The 24,637-nt window shown below is 47.9% G+C and overlaps 1 protein-coding gene across 3 annotated transcripts in view; it reads left to right on the forward strand.

Moving 5' to 3' along the window:
* The window catches only part of SGMS1 (sphingomyelin synthase 1), an 87,910-nt gene that overhangs the window by 47,879 nt on the left and 15,394 nt on the right, over window positions 1-24,637 (forward strand). For all 3 annotated transcript variants that reach the window (XM_014259496.2, XM_014259497.2, XM_005530730.3), the window contains one exon: window positions 5,901-6,119. The gene's annotated coding sequence lies outside the window, so the exon portion shown is untranslated. The remainder of the gene's footprint in view (window positions 1-5,900; window positions 6,120-24,637) is intronic.

A 24,637-nucleotide genomic window follows, 5' to 3' on the forward strand; every position in this document is an offset into this window, starting at 1 on the left:
AGCAACCTTTGCTTGTGGTGGCATTGCTGCCTGTTCCCTTTTTTTTGTAGGATGAGATAAGGGGACATATAAACACACTTCCCCTGTAAATTCTTTAAGCCTTTTGGATTAATGCTTCTGGCTTGCTGAGAATAATTTATTCTTTCTATCTCTTAATTAAGGTCATCCTTAGAACTCAGGTGAACTTGTGGCCAGGGAAGTCTCACAAGAAGGAGGACGAGAGTTGGAATGATGGGATTGCACAGCTCACCCAAATGTAAAGCCCTGACACAGGATACTGGGAATACAACACCCTGCAGACCTCACAAACAGCTCCTTATCGCTCCTAATGTGTTGTTCCTTTTGCCCTTGGGACAGAGGAAGTGTGTATTTGAGTATTAATCCACATCATGCTTATTAATGAGAAAGGTATTGGATAGGGGGGAATGTCAGGGCCGTTTAACCTGTGGCTATTGATTGCCAGCTCTGTAGGGAAAAAAGGGGAACTGGAGGCCGGGATGAATGGATTAATAATGGGTGTTTTATCTTCAGGCTCTTTGAGTGGAGCATCTGTCGTTCTGGGTCTGCTGGGTGGCTGTGAGGGAGATGCTCCTGGCAGGAGCAGCAGGTGTAGGTCGGGTGTTTGGGATAACAAACAGACATCTTGCTGAAGAGCCCTCAGGAGCGGATTTCTCACTGCTTTGAGCTCGGTGTGGTTGTGGTGTGCAAACAAACACTCAGGATGTGGAGACAGGGTTGATTTATCTTTAACAGGAAAAAGCCCCCTCCACACCCACGAGCCCTGCTGTTGACCTTTGGCACCAAACATCATCCTGTATTAACTCTTGCTTTGGTTTTGGGGTTGTGGCTGGGTTTATTTTTGGTTGGTTGGGGTTTGTTGTTTTAAAACAGTTTATTGAAAAAGTTGATTTTGCTTGGTGTGTCTAAGGCCTTAAAGAAGCCAGAGCACCTGATAGTGGCAAACTGCTGGTGTACAAACCAGCAGCCTTGTCCCAAGGTGTGGGGCAAACAGCAAACTCTTACGATGGAAAAATCAGTGGGGCATCAATCTGTGTCCCATTACATTATTTGGTGAGGAAACAATCTGTAAGAGAGGCCTTTAGGTTGAAATGTTGGGTTTGGAAGAGATAGAAGCAAATTGGAATTTTGAGGTGGTTTTTTTAACTGGAGGTTTTTAACACACCTGGGTGATGAGACTTCTGTGAGGGCAGAAGAAGATCAGGGAATAGTTCTGGCACCTCCCAAGCTGGAAGTGCTGTAGCTGAATGTGGGATGCAGTCATATGGCAATGATACCCTGCCCTATGAAAAATCTCCTTATTGTTGAGTGGGGGGTTTGAAAAGGGCATCTAATTTCTCCTTTTCTCTTTTCTGGAAAGCTTCACTCTTCCAGGCTCAAAACAGACCTCAGTAGGGTTAAACTCTTGCTTTGACCTAGGTATGTGATTGCAGGTGCCCTGGATGGAATTGCCATTCCAGCGAGTTTTCCCCAGAGAGGTGCTGGGTGTTGGGCTCTGCAGAGCCACCCCTGGGAAGGTCCGTGTGTTTTCCCAAGGATGTAAATGTCAACCACAGCCTTGAACCAAAAAGACCAGAAGGCTGGGCCACCCTGCAACCTTGGGACTCACACATGATGAGCAGAGCAAGGATTTTGTCCATTTAGATTAGATGAAAACTTCAGGAGCTGCTTGGACCACGAGTGGCACAGAGTGAAGACGCTTCACGGTGAGGTCCCATATCCTGGTGGACCTCCAGGGATTTGGGATCCCACTGCTGCTCCTGCCATCCCTTTTAGAGTTACAGTGTGTGCACAAGGAATGTGTGTGATCCCTCAGAGCTGTCCCAGCTCTCTCCAGGGGTTTGTAGGGAATGGAGCTGGGCTGGGAGTGCCCGGGATCAGCTCAGCCAGGCAGAGCATCCTGGCTTGCAAAACTGCTGCGAGGGCAAAGGACAACCACGTGTCCAAACACAGCAGCACGAGGTGTTTCTTAACTCCCTGCTGAACGGGGAGCGGGAGGAGTTTCCAGCTGATTTTCCAGAGGATTCTGGTTTGCTGCCAGCGTTTAAAATACACCTTCTTTCTTGCAGACGTGCTCGAACACATGATGCTGAAATTGGAGGAACTCTGCTCAGGGAACTCAGTTCAACTTGCAAGAAAGGCTGAGCTTTTTTTAGGGAGAGAGGGAGAAGAGTGGTTTCCTGCGGACGTTGCTCTGTGAGTCACACGTTACATGACACAGCATTCCTCCCGGGAAACTTAATTGCTGGAACTGATGAGCACATCAGCGCTCTGGAATCTCCCTTTGTGTTAGCAAACACACCAAAGCACTTCACCTTGTGCTTCTGGAAGTTATTCTGATAATACTTCAGAGATTTTAAACTCAGCTGTTGCATGTTTTTTAGTTTCTCTCAGAACTCCATTAAGGTAAATATTTCTAGTTTCAAAAGCAACTGTCCATTAACAGCCTTCCACATAAGAAGTTGTAATGGCCGTTAATGCTGTAACACAGATGAAATAATTATTATTATTTTATTACACTTGTAATAATACAGTTTCCCATTAATTCTCTAAGTGTTTTAATGCAAACAAAGGTCAGAGTAGCTTTCTAATGCTCCTGTAGCATTTTTTTTCTGATGTGTCAGTGACTAGGACAAGTTATGTGAATGGACAGACCAAAAAAAAAAATGCTTTGAAGGTTTTTTGGAATACATGGGGTGGAGGTACAGATTTACATTGCCCATGTGAAGCTGAATGAACACATCACACAGTCACAGTGCTGGGCTGGCCCTGCTGAGGGACCTCCAGAGCTGGGTCTAGTCCTGGGCCCCCAGTCCAGGAAGGACATGGAGGGGCTGGAGCTGGGGAAGGGGCTGGAGCCCCAGGAGCAGATGAGAGAGCTGGGAAAGGGGCTCAGCCTGGAGCAAAGGAGGCTCAGGGGAACCTTCTGGCTCTGCACAACTCCCTGACAGGAGGGGACAGCCAGGGGGGTCGGGCTCTGCTGCCAGGGAACAGGGACAGGACAAGGGGAAACGGCCTCAAGCTGTGCCAGGGGAGGCTCAGGTTGGACAGCAGGAGGAATTTCTCCATGGCAAGGGAGCTCAGGCCTTGGCAGGGGCTGCCCAGGGAGGTTTGGAGTCCCCATGCCTGGAGGTGTCCAGGGAAGGGCTGGACGTGGCACTCAGTGCTCTGGGCTGGGGACAAGGTGGGGATGAGGCGCAGCTTGGACTCCATGGGCTGGAGGGATTTTCCAACCTCAGTGTTCCTGGGATTCTGAGCAGTTTTTTCTTACTTGTCTCAGACTTTGGTTCCCACCGTCAGTGCTGGATTTCATCTGCTAATACACAATTCTTTTCTGATGGGAAAAAGGAGCTCAACATAATCTGACTGGTTTTGATGTTTAGGCAGATTTAAGCTGTCAAGGCAAGGAAGGCCCTTCCCCAGGCCTTTGGAAACACATTCCAGATGCATGAGGTGCTTGAATGTTCAAGACACATCAGCACTGGAGCTGCCCTTTCTCTTCAGTGTCAGCAGGCGATCTCAAATCTGGTTTTTGTGCCACATTGCTCATGTTCTGGTTGGAAAGAAGCAACATCTCTGTGGCTATCTCTTCTTCAGGTGTTTTTTTGACGATTGTCACTCTCCTGTTGAAGCAGGATGGGGGAAGTTGGAGGTGAAAAAGCAACAACCACTGAACTGAGAGCTGTACTCCCAGATATTTAGTCCTATAGAAAGAAAATGATGTCATCAGCTCAGGCTGTCCTCTCCTTCAGCCCTTAGGCTAAATATGTCCTGCCTGGACTGTGTAGTAGAAAAAAACCCCTGCTTTGCACATCCTGTGGAAGAGTTCATTATGTTTCTTTTTATTTGTTTAAGGTTTTACAGGGTGTTATGTTGTATCTGTCTGGACACATGCAGTATTTAAATGCACCATGGTTGAAAAGGTGTTCTCAAAGCTTAGCTTGTTTTTAATTACCTGTAATACTCGTCCAACTGTCTTCTCCCCTCCCTTCTGGCCCCACCTGACTCCTGGGAAAACAGGGCTGGCTTTGTTATGTGCCTTGAGGTCACTCAACTCACACAGGCCTGGATCATGGAGGGAAAAAATATCGCCAAGATTAGATCTGGTGGAGTAACACAAGAGCATTTCTGTCAAATATGAACGTCAGGAGGGAGTTACTGAGCTGGCCTCTGGCCTCACCAGGTGACTTTCGCTGTCCTGAGAGGTGTGTGAGGGCCCAAAGTAGACATGAATGTCATCAGCATAACAAGGAGTCCTTGGCCTGCCTGTGGCATCTTCTAATTAAGCTGTAGATTCCTTATATGTATTCTCAGTGGGAAGGATTTATGGGATTGGCACTGACTGAATTATGTCTAAGAAATCTTTAGGTGATGAGCAGTTATTGTTTTCACTCCAGAATCCCGCTTGGAAAGTGGGGCCAGGTTGGGCAGATGACATCTGTTGAGTGTTACAGAGCCCAGTTACTGAAACACTGCTGGGAGAAAGAGAGCTCACTGGTGCCTCATTCCATGTCTCAGATTTTAAATAAAATGGACTGAGTTGGACTTGATCATGGGCCATTTTTAGGTGTCTAAACGTTGTGGAGGAGCTGATGATGAGCACATTGTTCACTGGATACTTGGCTGTCTCCATGTGTTAGGAACAAACACTGCTGGGCCATGTTCAGGGACGTGGATCTATTAAAAACCCCTAAAGCAATTACTCCTTTAAAATACTTGTTTTCTGTATGATAGGATGAGTGGGGAAGGATTTCTGTGTGCAGCTTCTGAAAATACTTCTTCCACCCTGTGCTTCTTCAATGGCTCTGCTTCTTAATTCAATCTGTGGCTCTGAAGATTCCTCGGTATTCCTGGCAGCAGGCTCCCTCTCTCGGGATGGAGCTCAGAAAACTTGATGCTGCTATTTGTTACTGCCAGTGCCTATTTTTCAGTTTCCGCATTATTTCATCTGTGGAGTGGAAGCAGGCTGATTCCTACACCTCTGACTTCACTCCTGGGCAGTGTCTCTGTTGGATCCAGCGGACTCGGGAGAGTCTGTGCTCTGCTGGAAAACACTGCCAGCGCTGCTCATCCCATCAGTCTTCCCAACATGTGACTCAGCCTGCTTTGTGTTGTGGTTTTGTACTGAACTACAGCAACTCCTCGCTGTCCCAAGGCAGTGGCCAGCAGACATCTTCTGTTGCCTCTCACCTGGGATGCTTTCACCAGCCTTTCCCGCTGGATCCGCGGGCAGGAGGTCCTGTGTGCAGTCCTTGCTGTGTCCTTTGGGATAGAGGCTGGATGTCAGCCCCCGGGGGCTGGGGATGCTGCCTGGCCAGGGATTCTGCTGCTGGTGGCAGCGATGGGATGGAGCCAAAAAATTCATGGGAAGTTTGGGGAACTGCTTGTTTTGCTTCGTGTTAGCGTGGTGGAACACGACTTTTCTTTTTGGTGGAGGTTGTTGTTTTTTTTCTTTGTGGGGTGGGAGTTAACATCTGGTACTCATATATATTGGAGAAAGGAATCCTTCCTCCCTGCAGTGACTTTTTCAGCTTTCCAAAGTGACACTTAATGAAAGCGTTCCATGCGTACAGTAGCAATCACCAGACTGAACTTAACTGATAAACCCATTTCCTTTTAGTTTCCAGTGTTTGAGGTGCTGTTTGCCGGTAGAGCAGCGCTGCCGGGAGCTGTTGCACCACCCGCGGCCGGGCTGGCACTCCCGGCCTCTTCCTCCTCCTCCTCCTCCTCCTCCTCCTCCTCCTCCTCTTCCTGCCGCTGCTGTTGGTCCTGTCGCGGGCTCTCCGTCCCCTCCTCTCCCGGTGCTGACGCACTGGCGCGCCCGGGGAAGGAGCTCCATCCCCTCTGGATCTGCGCTCACCTCTCCCCGTTTCCCTCCGCAGGCGCTTCCCGCGAGCAGCTGGGAGAGGAGCACTGAGGAAACCCAGCCCGGGGGAAGTTGAAAGGCAACTTTGAACGCCGAGGAAGTCGGGGCTGGCGAAGGCGCTCCGGGAGTGGCCGCGCCGCAGCCGTGTCCCCGTCCTGCTGCCGGGAGCGGCTGGCTGCAGCTGGAAGAGGGAAAGCCGCGTTATCTGCTGCGATCTGCCGCCTGATTTCCAGGAGTGAGTAGCTCTCCTCTCCGGATGGTCCCGTTTGAGTGTAAAGGCGTGTTTGGCTGCTGCTGGAGGCCCGGGGGCTGCGTTTGGGAAGCGACAGAAGGACTTGGATACAGCCAGGTCTACAGCACGGCTCTGGGGAGTTGGTTGTCTTTTTGCTTGTGTGCCTTTTTAAAAGTGGCACTTTAGTTTGTGGTTACTTTGTTGTTTGCTGCTTGGATTTAATCTTAGTTTTTCGTTTAGTTTGGGGTATTTTTCACTAGGAACCAGCCAGGCTGCCAGCACGTGGGACAGCAGTGATCTGCCCGGGAGTCCCCTTGGCTTGTCCCCCAGATTGTGTCAGGGGTGTGCTTCCATCAGGCGGCTTCATCTCCTGCTGGAGCACGGAATCTTCCTGTGGTTTCTGGCTTTGGAGGTTTGTCGGCAGCACATGTGTGGGAGATAACCAGTTACGCAGCGTGGCAACAGCGTTGCCTGCACAAACTAAAAGCCAGGGACAGTCTGCTGTCCCTTTGTCACCCTGGGCAGCTATACCCACGCCTGACCTCCCCCTTGACTGCTGCTGGATATCCCCAGGGTAGTTGTTTGCAGCGTTTGTATTAAAGAGCAGGAGCAAGAAGGTGTTTTAGGCTTCCAGTGAGGTGGTAGAGAGGCTGTGCCTGGGTAGTGCCGTGTGCCTGTGCCTGCTCCGTGTGTGTCACAGTGTCACCACGGCGTGAACGCTTCCATGGTGGCCCCGGGTGTGAACAGCCCGTGAGTCACGGCGAGAACACAGAAATCCTCTCGGAGGGCTGTGGGTGCTGCAGTAGGGGGAACAGAACTTTATCCATGAGCTGCACTCTGGATCCGCGGAGTCTTTCCACAGGGGCTGTGATCCTATTTGTGCGTTTTGGGCACAGCCGCCTTTTCTTCTCATCCTAAACCTCTTTGGAACTCAATGCTTTAATCTGGAAGCTTTCTAATAGATTTAGAGCGATGAGTCAAGGGGTTTTATTTTACTTGACTTCTGGGGAAGAAATGAAACCGAATTGCCTGCAGAAGCTCATCTGTGTGTATTTTTTATACATGTTTTTGTGTATATGCACACACAAGTGAACACACACAGAAGAGCTACTCGAGGCGTTGGTTTTTAGGCTGTGTGTGTATAGATGGGCACGTGTGTCTGCATAAAAAATGTGTTTTTATAGCAGGATGGTGTGAGCAAGCTAAGAGGAGCATGAATTTTTTCCTGCTCTGTCAAGTAATTCCCTGCCTACTTCATTTGCCAGTTGATTTGGTTATGCAGACAAAGGCAGGAAAACAGACCGTAACAAAACCTCTCTTATCTAATGTGCTTACAGCACTGTCAGGTAAATCATTAACCCACAGGCCCAGTGCCTGTAAAAGCTGCTAAAGAGGTTTCCTGCCCCTGAAACTCACATTTTCCAGAAGCTAAGAAGTGAAATTACTTGCAGATCTTGGTTTCACACGTGGGTGTTTGCTGCTGCATGGTTTCTGTGCCTGTTAACAGAGTGCTGTAGTCCAGTGGATTAACGACGGGAGAGGACCTGCTCCCCCTGCGGTCTTTTTCCTAAGAGACCAGCTCCAGCTAAGGCAGAGGGGAAACACAGCATTTACTTACTTGTAAACACTGTCATTCATTAATGAAATGTAATTTCACGTGGGTTTATGGCTGATGGAGTGTTTGCTCAGCAGCTTTGTTTCCTGGCATCCTATGATTCAAATCTGTTTGAGCTGGGAAGATTTGGTACAGGTCTTGCTGTGCTTAATTCCACACCAGATTTCTGTTTTGGTTGACTTTTGTTTCTGTAGGCATATAAGAGATGGGTTTCTCTGAAGCATTTAATACCTGAGTCTGTGCAGTCCTGTCTGCATTTGCTTTACGTGTTGATCAATCGTGTTGGCAGTGAGTCTGTTTTGTGTGAGTAACTTAAAGCATGGAAAATCCGTAGCACATGGACAACAGCAGAAGTAGCTTCATTTGTGATGTTTGCAGCCGTAGCCTGAACAAAAGAAAAAGGGATCAAGAAGAGCTTAAGCTGCTCTAGTTGCCCATGTCCAAGAGCATGACTCAAAACTTCCAGCTAAACTCCTCTAAGCTCCCTGAGTCGGTGTTGGAGTTGTGCCTTTCCCCCCTAAGACAGGTCTGTTTTAAGTGCCAAACTCTCAGCCTGGCTGTCTTCTACCAAAGGTCTACCAGAGGATTTTCCAGGCATCTCCAGGGAGCAAATGGGTCCAAACAAGGACTTGGAGGGCACAGCTCAGAAACCTGGACCTCAATTTCAGTGATAGCCCATGCCCCAAGTGCTGTGCGCCATTTGGCACGGCTCAGCACCCTGTACAGCCTGTGCTCTCTGTGCCTGGCTTTCCAGCTGCCTGGGAAAACTCCAAACTCCTCCTGCTGCTCAGGAAAGTGCCCTTTTTGCTTGGTTAACTTTACAGCCTGGCTGCACATTAGCTTTTTAAAGCTGAGCTTTTTAAAGCTGCTCTCCCATGTGAGGAGCGTATTCAGGGGTTGCTGTGTGTCTGAGTTACACCTGACGCCAAGTGCCTGAGGGAGGAGATACCCAAACCTGGAGGAGAAGGTGATCCCAGACCTTTCCCCAGAAGGTGTGGGCTTGTGGAAGGAGATCTCTGTACTGGGGACACCCCAGCAAGCGTTCCCAAGTGCTGTGTCAGGTGGTGATCTGCCTTGCAGAGGGCAGGGTGGTCCCTCTTCCCTGTCCTGGGAAATCCCGGTACAGGAGCAGATCTGTGCTCTGCATCTTTGCTTGGGCCTCTCTCCTTTGACTTTTTAGGGACAAGAGGTGCTGACTGAGATCTCAACCAGTTCAGGTGAGCCACAGTCCTTTGGGTAACCAGGTTGCCACACTCTGTGCAGTCAGAGCTGTTGTGGCCACAAGGGGCAAAGAGAAGGAGCACACCTTGGGAGTGCCTGTGCTGCTCCATGTGCACTCGCCTCTGGCCTGAGGATGGGGTTTTTTGCCAGGAAAATTGCCCTGATGGAGCACTTTGTTGTCTCCAGCTGCTTTCTGCAGCTGTCTGCATGGCAAAGGAGGTGGGGGTAATGACTCTGGTTAAAAATAGAAAGGCGGATTAGGAAATGTGAGGTATGGTTTCAGCATCCAGCCAGGCTGCTCTCACAACTCGCTGCTGCCACCGAAAGGGGAAGGACTTACTCATGCTCCGTGTCTGCAGAAAACCAGGAAAAGAGCAGCTTTTCTGCGATAGAATCAGCCCAGGCACAGGAGAGGAGGAGGGGGATGCCTCTGAGAAAAGCTTGTTGAGCATTGCTGGCCCAGGTGACACAAGTCCAGGTGTGCAGAGACGGGAATTCAGGTGAAGGCTCCCATTGGAAAGGTTGGGTTTAAGCTTCCAGCCACAGCCGAGCTCATCTGGGTTAGTCTGCCCAAGTTAAGGACAAGGAATTAAGGGGATTTGCTCTTTGAATTGTTCTTATTCTGCTGTTTTATGAGGAGAGTTCTATTGGAAAAAAAAAAGCAAAACCAACAAAATACTGGGGGTGTGATTTCACTGAATGTGGATGTGTAATATGACACTCTCAGAAGTGACTTCGTTTAGCAATAAGTGTGTGAAGTGTCAGGAGAAAGAGTCAACAGACAAGCCAAGGGTAAATAACTTGTGCTTTGGAAACCTTGGACCTTTTAAGTGTTGCTTTTAGGAAGTGGTCACTGCACAGTGTTTTGTCACCAGCCTTCTGTGTTTATCACTGTTCCTTGTGGTTTTCACTGGTCCGTTTGATATATTTTCTATTGCTTTTCCTAAAACAACTGAATTCCTAAAATCCATTAAAAAAAAAAAAAAGTTTGTTTCCTGCTGCTTTTTTTTTCTTTGGTTTTGGGTGTTTGAGTATATTTTTGCTTTCTTTATTTTTATCAGCCTTTAGAACAGTATGAATTCTCCTGCTGCTCCTTGGTTCAGCATCTGTTGCTGTAGCACTCCCAGCCACACATGGATAAACAGTGACCCATCCTGTACAGTGCTGAGAAAGAAATATCCAGGGGCATTTCATGTACGTTGGATATCCATCCTAGGTAGAGCCTAAAAGCCAGGATGCATCCTGTACCAGCATTTCCTGCAAAGGATGTGGTGGGGGGACTACAGCAGTTACTCATCATAGCTAGTGAATGTTTATCTAATACTTAGTTCAGAAAACCTGTCACATTTCCTGGGCAAATACTTTGAAGACAAACGGCATTTATTCTTTTGGAGAAGCTGTGAATACAAGGTAGAATTCAGTATCAAGTCAGAGTTTACTTTTACCTGAAATTGTTCCACCTTTTAAAAGTGAAATTAAGAAGTTGCACGTCAGCCTCTGAAAAAGAATCGTGAAGACAAGCAGGTATTTTTACTCAGTTAAGTTTCATAATACTTCAGCATGATTTCTCCTGAATTACTGGGCTGCTTTTCATAGTGTTTTCTTGTAAATTTAAAAGATCGCTTCACAGTCTAGCAAGTTTTTCACCACTAAGAATATGGATGCTGTAATACTTGATTTTTTTTTTTTAAATAATGAAGCTGAACACATTTGACTCCAATTTCTTTGTACTGGAGAAGCTGATGCATTGAGATTGTTGGGTGTTAAGCATCAAGGATGAGAAGGAATTAGTTGGAACACCAGCAAGTGAGTTTTGATGTAATTTTGATTTCAGTTTCTTCATCGTCTCAGCTTTCTGGGTTTTTTCCATATTATTTCTAAGTCCTTTGGTGTTTTGAAATTTTCTCTTTTAATCTCAGCCACCTACTTTGCTCTGGGGACATTGGTTTGTCTGTTCTAAACCAGTCATGCCCCACCTAAATCCTGGCATTGTTCAGCTCTCTCAGTGTGTTTGGATGTTGTACTGAGGTTAAAGCAACAAGGAACAACCTCACCAACAGCACAGGCTGGGGGGACCTGCTGGAGCAGCTCTATGGGGAAGGACCTGGAGGACACCGAGCTGTCCCTGAGGCAGCAGAGTGTCCTGGGGGTGCTGGGGGACACCGAGCTGTCCCTGAGGCAGCAGAGTGTCCTGGGGCCAAGGAGGCCAATGGCATCCTGGGGGCAGCAGGAGGAGCATTCCCAGCAGGGCAGGGAGGGATCCTGCCCCTGTGGGCAGCCCTGGAGGCAGCTCTGGAGTGCTGTGTCCAGCTCTGGCTCCTCAGCACAGCAGGGCCAGGGAGCTCCTGGAGCGGGGCCAGCGGAGGCTGCGCAGCTGAGGAAGGGCCTGGAGCATCTCGGTGCCCAGGAAAGGCTGAGGGAGCTGGGGCTGCTCAGCCTGGAGAGGAGCCCCAGCTGAGAGGGGCCCTCAGGCCTGGCTGGCCCTGGCTGCAGGGAGGGCTCCCAGCAGGGCCCAGCCTCTGCTCCGGGGGCCCAGCAATGGCACCAGAGCCACGGGCAGGGCCTGATGGCAGCAATTCCCCCTGGCCAGGAGGCACAACTTCTTCCCTGGGCAGTGCCCAGCCCTGAACACATTGGCCAGAGAGGCTGTGGGCTCTCCTGCCTGGGGCTGTGGCAGAGCTGTGTGCACACAATGCTGTGCCCTGTGCTCTGGGATGGCCCTGCTGGAGCAGGGAGGTGGCACCAGGTGCCCCCTGAGCTCCCTTCAGCCTCAGCCATCCTGGGATCCTGTGATCTGACCTGGGCAAACCTTGAGAAACTTAAGTTTGTTTTAATAGTGTTGCAGATTGAGAGTGGACAGATGTTGGTGATGAGGGGATCTCTAGTTCTGGTGAAGTTATGAAAAGTGATATTGCAAAAGCCAAATGAGAAATGAAAGCAACTTTCAGTTGTGTTTGCCTTCACAGATCTTGCAGCTTCCAAAAACAGAAGTGGTGCAATTGTTTGCTGGGAACAGGATTTTAGAGGAGGGAAGAAGTCCTTCTGGGGAGCTGAGTGTGAACCCTCAAAGCCCAGAACAGTTTACCTCTGGTTTAACTTCTGAGCTATGAAATTTACACCAGCACCTCTTTCCCAAACCATATGTATTTTAAACTTTAACAATATAACTGTTTAGCAGAGGGACTATTTCTAAACCTTTTTCCTTCGCTGTGGTGGCCTGGCTTTTATCAGATGTGAAGGGAAAGGTGGGAAAAGAATTGACCTGGTAATTCTGGTTTACTTAAGCTAAGAGCACTGGGTTGCTGATTTGGATTTATCTGAGAGAAAAGTGACCCAAGCTCAGACTTTTGTTAATGTTTAATGTTGTGTAACGTTCTGCTCAGGCACAATTGAGCCATCAGTGCAGGAGTGATCCCGTTGGAGGTGTTTATTGTGAGAGATTACAGGTCCTGCTGTGGCTTTCATTTCATTGCAGCCTGAGCTCATTGATGAACAGGATCATCATTTATTTACCATTCTTGGGATCCTTTCACACTGATTCTTGTTCTTTTGGGCGGGGAGGAGGATGAGGAGACACCACAAAGTTATCTAAAATACTCTGCCCTCTCTTTCTGGTGGTTGTTTGGCATTTCCCTGGTTTTAGCAGCCTTTCCACTTTCTCCTAATCATGGTGGTTCTTCATCTGGATTGTGTCTGGATTGGGCTGGGAAGAGCCTCAAAGGATGGAGGAAAGGAGAGAAGGAAGAGCAGACTCTACTGACTCTACTGGAAGGGAACATAAGGAAGAAAAAAAATAAGGAGCACAAATACCCCTCCTGTTTCTTGTCTAGGTCTCAGTCAGAGATTAATGCTCCTGATTTTTCTTTGTGATTTCCCTGATTTTGTGAGATTCCTGTATAATACAGTTTGCCTCCATGCTCTGCCATGCAGAGCTTTGAAGCAGGGAGGGAGTCCTGTCTAAAAAGCACCTTTGAAAACAGGTGAGCAGAAGTTGCAAAGAGAAGCTGTGGCTGCCCCAGGATCCCTGGAAGTGTCCCAGGCCAGGTTGGAGCAGCCTGGGATAGTGGGAGGTGTCCCTCCCAATGGCATGGCGTGGAATGGCATGGGCTTTAAGGTCCCTCCCAACCCAAACTGTCCTGGGATTCTGTGATGTTATGCTCAGAAATAACTTTGGGTGTGAAGAGTCCTGTTGAACCTCAGAATAATCAGAGGAGGAGGCACCCACAAGCTGAGTGTTGGGATAGGCTTGACAATTTCTGGATCTTCAGCAAGGATCTGTTGAGCTCTGTAGACCTGTAAGGTAGGAGAGAGCAGTGTGAAGTCCCTCAAAGACCTGAGCACCACTGGCTTGGAGCTTTGCATGTCCTATCTTAGAGAATTCACTTATACAGTCTTCATCCTGAGCTCATCCAGCTGGCTGCAAAGTCACCTCAAGTCCACTTTGTAAATACAGAGTAGTAAAAAGGTAGTCCAGAAATACTTAGGGCCACATTTTCGAGGTGGAAAGTGATTTTCAGCTACCTACAGAGTGGGTAGACTGAATTTGTATGTTGTCTGCCACCAGCTGTCTGAAAGCTGCTGTGCCTTTTAAATCAAATTGTTCAAACACAAAAAAGGCAAGATGTTGTGCATTGTAAACAGCAGCAAACAGTTATTTGTCAGTCAACTGCCAGAAATAAAAAAAAAAAAATCTCAAGAAAAAGGAGATGGCAATGACTGGGGGCAAGTTTTCCATATGTAGCTATTACTCTTCCCTTGAGAAATTTGCTAAAGCAACACTTGTAACTGCTAACACTTGAAATTGTAAAGATGTTGTGTTTGTGTGGCAAAGCTCTGGAAAACAGATATAGCAGTGAATTTCAGCAGTGCAGCTCGTAACTGTCACAGCCCCAGGCATGGAAATCAGGCAGAAAGGATCATTTTGGTTATTCTGGCTGAATTCCCAATCAGAGTCCCTGTGGGTAGGGAGGCCCTGGCACAGGGTGCCCAGAGAAGCTGTGGCTGCCCCTGCATCCCTGGAAGTGTCCAAGGCTAGGTTGGATGGTGCTTGGAGCAGCCTGGGATAGTGGAAGGTGTCCCTGCCCATGGCATGATGGGTTTTATCAATTCCAGACCATTCTGGGATTCTGTGCTGTGGCATCCCATTCCAAGTGCTGTGTTTGGTGGAGGCCCCCATCAAAATCAGCTGATGTTTGTCTTGAGGCTTGATTCTGCCTTTCACCCATCTGGCCTGACTAAATAATACATGAACTAAAGTGGTTTCTGCTATTTTTAGGCAGTGCAGATCACAAAGGCGAATATAGATGCAACATTTCTTAATATCAAACTCCCTTGCCTGCTGACTGACCCCAAATTCTGTGCCCTCTGTTAGGGGACACAAATCCCCTTGTCCTCAATGACTTATGCAGTATCTACAATAACAGGGCCTGTTGCTTTTGGACGTGTGTGCATTCATATTTTATGTCTCTGCTTGCCCTTCATGTTTTATTTAATGGAGAGTGTAAGGAAATTGGTTACTTGGCAAAATGTGGCTTTTAGTGGGCTAAGAAGCTCCAGGTTTCCTGAATTTTGGGCTGGCCCTGTGTCTGCTCCACTCCCCAGGGACTGTTCCACTGCTTCTCAAGAGCTTTCTGAATATTGATCCTTCCTCCTTGCTCCTCCAGAAAAGAAGGAGAGCCTGCAGCCTTGCTGCTGGCAATCTGACTCCTGCAGATCGTGTTTGGGGAGGGCAAGAAATCCCAAAACCAGACAGACACCAGGACCAGAAATGGTCTCCTTGTGCTGTCCAAAGCTGCTGGCTTTTCTGGGCTGAGCTCAGCTGTGTCCCCATTAAATCTGAATTTACATGGTGCTATATGTGGCATGTCTTATATTTCAGACTGATCCAAACCAGCACAAGTTTGTCTCAGGATCAGATAAATTCCAGTCCCTGCATTGTTTCACTGCTGATGTGAAATCAAACCTAGAATTCGACCCTCATTGTCAGTGCTGCTGTGGTGCCACACAGGGTGAGCTGCATATTTCATCAGGATACCTGCCACTGTACTTCTGTCCCCTTACCCACATGAAATATTTGTGAATTTAGGTTATTTTCAGACCCAGTGAAAAGCTTTTGCAAAGCCTGAGGTCAGATAATAATATATTTTCTTTTAAAAGAGAATCTCATGTGTATTTATATCCTGTGCTCTATCTAGTAGCCCCACCCTTACCTCTAAAAACCACACAAACAAACCAAAAAGACCTGAACAACCCCCAAACTCCAACTTCTGTGACTGATATCTTTTGGTGTGAACACTCCTAGTATTTGATCTTCTTTCCAGAATACCACTTGGATTTTTCCCACCAGTAGTCATTTCAGCAGCTCTTGTGTTGCTTGCAGGAGGAGCTCTGGCATTCCTGGGGGACTCACAGCGAATTTTCATGACTTTCTACATGGAAGATTTATTTTTTTAAAAAATAACTTCTTATTGAAATGTGATATTTTATCAGGTTTAGAGGGTCTTGGAGATTTATCTGAAAGTTGCATGTCAGAGCATGCTCAAGGACAGTCCTGTAGAGCAAGTCTGATTGTGGGCTGGGTGGGTAAAGCAGCAGCTGTGGCAAGGTGGCCCTTATTTGTTTTGTACTGCTAAAATATTCTGGTTGCTGGTGTGTTCAGGAGGCCCATATGCATTTCCCAGAAGGAAATTTCCCCTGGAGGGAGTGCTGGGGAGTCACAGAGCCTGTCATGCGGTGCCTGCACGGGCTTTTCCCAGTGTCCTGCTCTCAAGGGCTCCTTGTCAGATCACACAATCCCAGCATGGTTCCATTTGGAAGAGACCTTAAAGATCCTCTCATCCCAAGCCCTGCCACGGACACCTTCCACTATCCCAGCTTGTTGCACCCATTGCCAGGCCCTCCCCACCCTCACAGAGAACAGTCCCTTCCCCCTCTCCACTCTAAACCCCGAGATGAATTTCTGCAATACCAGAACATCTTACCTCACCCCTCCTGCTCGGAGGAGCCCCTGCACATCAGAAACAGCAGCAGAATTGTCATTCCCCTGTTTTGTTAGCTTGCTCACGTGCAGCAGGGATGTCAGATCCTGCTGGACATCCCCAGGGAATGTGTCCCCGAGTATTTACCTATGGGAAGGGCTTATTCCCAGCAAGCTCTTTTGTGGCTGTGCTGCAGGGAGATGGAAAGGAGCATCACGTTCTCCTGCATAGCTGCTGCTTCATTATCTACTTGGCCATTCCCCTTTTATCTTCAGCCTCAGCAGCTTTTTTCGATACTCTTGCAATCTCCCATCCTTTCCCAGCAGTCACAGAGCCATGGCTCCGTGGCCATGGATCTCCTGATCCATCTGGGAGAGGAGATAGGTCAGAGTGGGGCTATTTTCAGGCAGCATCTCATTGGCATCCCTGCCTTGCTCTCCTTAATACCTTGCTAATCTGAGCTTCACCCACCTGCTTGCAGAGAGCTATGGTGTGCACGTGACTGCAGATTGAAATCTTTCCTCCTCTCCCTCCCTCTCATCTGTTCACACTTAACAACAACAAATAATTAAAGATCCTCAAGCCAGATGCCTCTGGAGCTGGTTGGTCACGCGATACTTTGCCACAGAAGGGACGGAGGTTGATTTGTGTGGGTTCCTCTTTCTGGAAGGAGAACAGAGCCACTGGGTTCCTGCAGTTCTGGCTGCTGTAAGATGCAGGGCTGGTCTTTGTTGCATGTTAACTGTTTGTGGAACAGCAGCTGTGAAACCCAGGCTCGGTTTTGCAGTGATCCTTCTGAAACGATTAGATGGTTAATTCCCATGTCCGCTTCCCACTATGGAATGCTGGCTTTCATTAATTGTTTTTCCAAGGGTGGATGTGGCTTTGGAGTGCCTAAACCAACTGAGATTATGGAAGCAATCGGCTGTGTTTGCTGGGAGCAGTGTGTGGCGGGTGCCCCGCAGGGAGCTGCACTTGTGACATGCTCGATAAAGCGGGTGCTCGCTCTGGGGTGGATTGAGAGAACAAAACCTGCTGTTAATCCCTCGTGCCTAATGCACAGCCTCATCAGAGGAAACACATCTGCAGGAGGACATCTTCCAGTCCGTAGTTATGTAGGTTTTGGCTTGCCTTCTTTTAGTTAAAAGAAAATGTGTAGACTGGTAAGGAAAGTTTGCTCGAAGCTGTGCCTCATGCCGGCAGCTGGACACCTCTCCATCCCTTCTGTGGCAGGAGAAAAGGGATCACATTCCCACCCACTCAGAAGGCATCTGATTGATGTGTTTTTAGTTATTTCTGGCTGTAAAGGGTGGACAAAGTGCTAGCTGAGCTTTGCACTCTGTTTTGGGTTGCTTTGCAACAGTTTTATGGGCTGTGGGTGAGTGGTGGATGACAGAGTTCCCCAGGTGGGGGAGTTTGGAAGGTGAAATATTGTTCTAATTTCAAGCTGACAGAGAGTAGGGTTAGATTGGATATCAGGAAAGAATTCTTCCTGTGAGGGTGGGGATGCCCTGGCACAGGGTGCCCAGAGCAGCTGTGGCTGCCCCTGGATCCCTGGAAGTGTCCAAGGCCAGGCTGGACAGGGCTTGGAGCAACCTGGGATGGTGGAAGGTGTCCCTGCCCATGGCAGGGGTGGAATGGGATGGGATTTAAGGTCCCTTTCAACCCCAACCATTTTGGGATTCTATTTTTAAATGCAGCTTAATTTCCATGGCAGGACACAAAGCTGGTCACACTTAGCCAGTACCTCCGGCTGAGATTCCCTTGTTTGGCTGGAATTACAGGTTACTTTTGGAAGTGATTTAATTGATGTGTTCAAATCCTACCAGTTCAGCCTGTGGATCTGTTACCCAGCCATCCAGTCTTTCCTGTTCAGTGTGCCAGATAGTGGAGGCAGAGGAAAGAATGTCTGATATTCCCAGGTGGCTGATGGACATCTCCATAAAGGTGTTAGGACCACATGACACAGGCACATCCCTGTGCCTTAAGTGTGCCACTAGAAAAGGAATTTAGAAGCAATTGGATGTGTCTGCAGGAGGAACTTACTTCTGAAGCTTTCAGGTGGTTATTGAAATATTCATAATCTCCAGAACAGTTAGGTGGCGAGATCTGAGTTTTTTATCTTCCCTTATTTCTCCTTCTTTGTGAACCTAATTGATCATAACTTTTGAGCTGAGGGGAATATGTAAAACATATTTTGCAGCCTTTGAACACACTGTAATGAATTCAAGTGACTCTGCTTGTGATCTGGGAAGTTATTTGACATGTACGTGGTGGTACACACTGTCACCATTACTGTCAGTGTGGAAGGAAGCGAGTTTTCAGTGCTTGTTTTGTGACCTTCAGTTATCTTTCAGTTAAAATTGTAAGGAACGCTTCCTGTTTCAGGGAGGATGTTTGTGAATTCCTGTTCTGTGGGTTCAGTGCCCACTTGTCAGCAGCAAGATTTAAGTGGCATTTGCTGGTGTCACAGATCATCGATGGAAGCAGTGTCACATCTGACATGGATTGGGAGCAGCTGAATAGGAGCAGTCGATGGAATGAGTAGGAATAGTCTCACACACAGATAAAGCTACTTTGCAGCACTGGGCAAGGAATGGCTTGGGTTTCTGGAAACCAGATTCTGAAATTTGGAGTTTGTTGACTCATCAAAGTATTGCATTCAGTGCCCAAAACGCTGAGCAACAATGATGAAATTGCCTGTAGAAGTCAAAAGCCAGAGACTCTTGGAGCAGGGTCCAGAGCTGGTCTGAATTGTTTGGCACCCTCCTTGTGGCTGTTGAAGAAGGAGGTGCTGGATGGCTGGACTGGGAAGGGGAGGATTTGTGTCCCCAGCCACACTGGGTTTGCTGGAGCGTGTTTTTGCTATCAAAGCCAAGGCCAGCGGTGGCAAATCTCCACTGCAAACAGAGGGATTTGACTTCCTGTGATGGAGAGTAAAGAAAGCTTCTGGGATTTAGCAAATGAACTGAGAGGGTTTTTTCTGCTTGTAGCATAAGCACAAAGAGGAAGATGCCAGGACAGTTCATCTGCAATGTCAGGAGATCTGGCTCCAGTCACCCGTAACTTGTTGGCAATCAAAATGGTTTGGGATTTTTTCCTTTTTCTTCCTTTTCCTGTGTTTCTGATTTTTCTAGACCAGCTCTGCAAGATGAGCCTTCCTCTCCTTCCTGCAGATAGATGTCTTGAAGAGACTTACTTGATTTTTGGTGCAACTCTGAGCAGGTATTGCTGGAAAGAGGAGGACTCTGTGTTCAAAAATTCAGACTATTTATACCAGCAGTAATCTTGAATATATGTGGTGTTTAGTCTGTCAGACCAAGGAATACTCGGTGTTACATGAAACTAAATTAATAAAGGCAAACCCAGGGATTGTTTTGTTTTCCAAGAGGAATGGCATTGAAAATGAATAATGTTAATGGTGTGTCTTTTGGATGGGTTTATGAAAAGTAACAGCTGAAGTGCAGAGAACAGCATTGTGCATGAAGATCTATAGATATTCACATTTTAAACTCTGGAGGCTTGGAGTCTGTTTGATGTGGGCCTGATGTGCTGCAACTTCAAAAGTAGGATGTTTGAAATGAAATATTTATATTGCTAATGAAATATGGAAATATTATTCTAGGCTGGGAATCCTAGTGTGTAAACTTGGTTTTCTTTTGCTTTAGTTACAACCTTGGCAGTGGAAGTTGGGAGGGAGCAACTATTGTGGTCTGGCTACTGTCTCATACATGGCCAGTAACAAACCCTAATATTAAAAAAATATGTCAAGTAACTGATTTAAGTCTTCAGTGAGGATCTGTTTTCTCTGTGATTTCTGCCAGGTTTCCTTTTCCTTATCTGCATGGCTGGTTTGGCAAATTATGCTGGAGTCTGCATTTCAGAGCCACGTTACCATCAGTCACAAGACTGCTCTCAGTTTCCTTGAGCACAACTTCCCTTTCTGTTCCCATGATTTTTAAATTTTAAATTCATGCTGCCACTTAGATTCCCAGAGGTTTCCAACAAATCTGACTTTCTAATAATAAATGGCTTTTAGGTAGTCACTGGAGATAAAGAAACCTCACAAAAACCCCAAAACGCCTGCACTGAGTTAAAATACGGAGCATGTCACAAACGTTTAATCTCTCCTTATTTTCCTGCTTCCATCCTTCTGCCCTGCCTTGTAGGGAAAAAACCCCACACTTTTCCTGCCTTTTCGGTGTTTCATCTGTTTTCCTTTGAAGGTGTTTTGTTGTTTGTGGATCAGTCTGGGGAGGTTTGGGTAGTCTCAGGAGGAGGGGGAGCATCGCCCTGCCCTCTTCAGTACCGGATTGTCTGTGGGGTTACACGAGGACGCGGGGCTCTATTTCCAGCCCTGCCCTATCTCTGGCTGACCCAGATCCCGAGGCATCACAGGGATGTGTGTTCAGCTGTGCTGGGGACGGCAGCCAGAGCTTGCTGCTGCCTGAGCACGAGCCCACAGACACTCTGCTCCTGTCCAGATCCCACGTGGGCAAGGTTTGAGTGTGGCATGGTGCCCCAGGGGCGTGGGTTGGTTTGGGGAGTGCTGGGTGGGTTGGTTGCTGCTGTAGGAAGCTGCTGAAGCATTGAAGATCCTGGTGTCTAAGCAGATTATTCATAAAAACAGAGAATGGTTTGGGTTGGAAGGATCTTAAAGCTCCTCTTGTTCCACCTCCTGCCAGGGGCAGAGACGTTCTACAGGTGCTCCCAGTCCAGGCTGGCCTTGGACTTCAGGGATCCAGGGGCAGCCACAGCTCCTCTGGGCACCTTGTGCCAGGGCCTCCCCACCCTCACAGGGGAGATTGTTTTTTTCCTAATATCCAGTCTAAACTAGTTTTTAAAGATTTGAGATGTTCTGTTAATATTTTCACACCGCCCTTTGCATTTGGGATGGGGAGTGTGGAATTCCTATTGCAGCTGTTCAAAAATAAGCCAACAGTGGTCCCACTTCCATTGCAGATGTTGAATTTTTATTAGGATTGAGACAACAGGATTGTGGAATGCAGTACAAAATGGGATGGGTGCTTGGGTTACCGCTGGAATGGGCAGAAAGGTTCTGGACCTGGTGCCTGGCTCTGCCTCCCTGACTTGGGGTGACTTCACAGTCTGAAATAATTGTAACTCAAACCTGCCCTGCCCTCCTCCCCCCACTCCATCCTTTACATCCCCAGATCATTGGAAGCAGGATTTCCATCCTGGGGAAATAAAAGCCCTGCTTAGCAACTGCTCCTGGGGTGAGACTGTTGGTCAGGTCAGGCCTCCTCCTGAGTGTTTGCTGGTTTTCATAACTACTGCCAAGCACCAGGAAGATGAGAGAGGAAGAAAGCTGAGGCATAGGGCTGTAAGTCAAGAATTAGGGAATTGTTTGGGTTGGAAGGGGCCTTAAAGACCATCCAGGTTCAGCTTTTGCCGTGGGCACGGACACTTTCCACTAATATCAGGGTGCTCCAACCTCTGGTGAAGTTTCATGGAGGGAAATACTCCCTGGTGATTTTCCCATCTGGAGGTGGGACCTGTTTGGTTATCCAAATGTGCTGCAAATACTTTGGGTTTTAAATCCTTCCTGCTCAACTCTGGATTTGTGTTCTGAGCTGTTACAGCCATGAGTGGATTTTCATTTCTGGGTGTTCTTTTTTAATTCAATTAGGATAAAAAATATATGGTAAGGGTTTCTTTTTCTTCTTGGTTATCAAGTCATTTAGAAAAAAAACAGGCTGCTCAGGGATTTATGTAGTATTCAGGCAGGGCTTTTTCTCCCTCTGAAGCTGTGTAAGTAGCTGTTCAGGGGATGTGGGCGTTGCTTTGCATTTTCATCCCAGCCTCTCTTTTCATAGTAGTAGCTCCACTTGCTCTGACTTCCACAGGCCAATGTTTTCCAGCTGGAGCTGACCTTGGAAACCTATCTTGGAGCTTTGTGCAATTTGTGAGCCCACCTGTGCCTCAGTGTTATACTTACAGCTATTTTATATTTGCATATATTTGCATTTCCAGCACAAACCCACCTTTACTGGCCTGTTTTACACTGCCAGCAGTTTCTTGCTTGTTAGTGCTGCAGAAGGGATGATACTGATTTGGAGGCAAGTCTGTCCTGGAGGGAGGGAAACACTGCTTGAGAGCTTGTTAGGGCAATCCAGCACTTAATTTGTGGTAGGCACTTCCCTTTCCTTGCAAATTGGTGTGCAGAGGCTCCTGTCAAGTACAGGATGTCCAGTTATTGAAGTGCTAGAGCATTATTTGCCACAATGAAATGCCTGGAGAGGAGGTGACTGTAGCAGTGACTCAGGCCCTGCTGCTGTGAACAGTTTGTTTTGTGCTCTAAAAACACAGGACAAGAGCTGCCAGCTTTTACCCAGGGCACTCGGTCTCTGTGTAACTCCTGCTCATCAGTGGGGTTGAGGAATTCACTGGTGGGCTGGGTTATAAAGCATTAAATCTTCAATCCTTACAGCAGCTGGGTTTCTCCTGCTTATTTGTGTGCACACATTATCAGTGTGAGCCTCAGAGTTAGTTTTCCAAGGGCCAAAATACCTTTGTAAGGTACATTGTAATACAATTATTGTATCTGCCAGCTGTGCTTACAAATTTCTCTCATTTAGACCCTAATTTTTCACCGAGGGTTAGATCCTCTCAACTTTCCTGGGCTGTCTGGGAAGGATGCTGAGGGTTGCAAGTGGAACACACCCGCTGCCACTGAAAGGATTTCCGGGCTCCTGGTGACGAGTTGCTGAAATAGCTTATTATTTGACTTGATTTCTATAGTGACTGTTGCCCTGGCAGCAAAGCTTAGAGAGTAAAAACACAAACATGAGAAGGGCACAATTTGATTTTGGGAGGCTTAGGTTTTCTTTGCTTTGGTTAGGTTTCAAAGTGGTTTAGGAGGAGTTTTGAGATGAACAAACAGATATGGAAGGTATTTTTTTGCTGGCTTAGGTGGATGTGGTTTTGTCTCATCAGTGTTGATTGTGAGACTTAACAGTTTCTGCTTGCAAGGAGACCCCAGACCTGGGCCTTGTCCTTAGCATGGGAAAGATGTGGAGCTGTTGGAGCGGGTCCACAGGAGGCCTTGGAGCTGCTCCAAGGGCTGGAGCCAGGCTGGGAGAGCTGGGGGTGCTCACCTGGAGAAGAGAAGGCTCCAGGGAGAGCTCAGAGCCCCTTCCAGTGCCTAAAGGGGCTCCAGGAGAGCTGGAGAGGGACTGGGGACAAGGGATGGAGGGACAGGACACAGGGAATGGCTTCCCAGTGCCAGAGGACAGGGATAGATGGGATATTGGGAAGGAATTGTTCCCTGGGAGGGTGGGCAGGCCCTGGCACAGGGTGCCCAGAGCAGCTGTGGCTGCCCCTGGATCCCTGGCAGTGTCCAAGGCCAGGTTGGACTTTGGGGCTTGGAGCAGCCTGGGATAGTGGAAGGTACTGGCAGGGGGTGGCACTGGATGGGCTTTAAGGTCCCTCCCAAGTCAGATCATTCCATGATTCTAAGTGTGGAGGAGTAATCAGCTGATGATTTCATGGCTGATTATCTTGTCCTTTAACCCAAAAGGTTGATGCTTCCACCTTTGCTCCTTATGCCCAGCTGCATCTCAGGAGAACAGGTCTTCATAGGTAGGGTTGTAACAGTGCACCCCAAATACTTGTTTAACCCTCTGGGGTGGCCGTGGCCAAGGTGTAGATGGAGGTGGTGGGAATTACTCCCTGTGTTTTGAGTTAGCACTTCAGTGTTTGCTGGCAATGGGGAAAAAAGATCCTGTAAACACGAGGAGGTGCAACCTGGAGCCCTCGGTGAGGTTGTTTCATCCTGCTCGCTCTTGTGTGGGTATTTTGAGGTTCTGGTTTTCCACAGCATCATTACCATGGTGCAGTTGGTATTGTTATGGTAATCACATTGTTATTTATAATTCCTTGTCGGGTTCAGGCTCCTTAATGAGGCAGCTCTGCAGCGGATGGAGGGATTTTTTTAGTCAGCCAGGCTAACCAACCTGTGGCAGAGCTGGGGAGGTTTGTGTGTGCCCCATACTTGAGGGACCACGCTGAGCCTGAGCATGTGGCCTGGCTGCAGCTGACACTGGTCCCCACCTCGTGTCTTCAGCTTGTGTGGAGAGGAGAAGACTTCTTGTGGAAGGGAGGGGGTCAGTGAGAGCTGTGAGTCCCCCGTAGTTTCTGCTAACCACACCCCATCAAGCTTTCATGGATACTCCACAGGGAATGAGGAATTTTTAATGTGACAAGCTGGAAGGTGTGAGTAAAGAAGCTTTTTTGCCTATTCCTCCCCCATTAGACAGGCTGTGAAAACAGGCTTGAATAATAAGTGGTGTTAAAAATTTTAGTTGGTTTTCCTCATTTTAACTCTTAGTGAAAACAACTCATCTCCATGGCCTGTGTCTTTGGCAGAGGGTTACCTTTCCTCCTGCATCATTTACTCTGCTTTTGCAAAAGGTGCTTGATAGTGATTTATACACTGGTGGTGTGAGAGCAGCAGGTTGAGATTGCACATTTTGGAACTGATTGTAGTTTCCAGCAATATTGCCCAAACCCGCAGTTTTACTGCAAGGAACACATTTGTTGGTTTTTGTCAGGCTGCCAGGCCAGGTATCCTGGGGTCACACCAGCATTTTGGGACTCTTGTGCCAGTAAGAGTGCTATTTGCAGCTGGCAACAGATTTTTCCATCTGGAGCTCATCTTAGAACCTGCTGGCAGCTTTGCATGGAAT

This window comes from Pseudopodoces humilis, chromosome 9 (genome assembly GCF_049639895.1).
Source record: "Pseudopodoces humilis isolate 2021_Gansu_Grassland_sample_001 chromosome 9, ASM4963989v1, whole genome shotgun sequence".
Lineage (NCBI taxonomy): Eukaryota > Metazoa > Chordata > Aves > Passeriformes > Paridae > Pseudopodoces > Pseudopodoces humilis.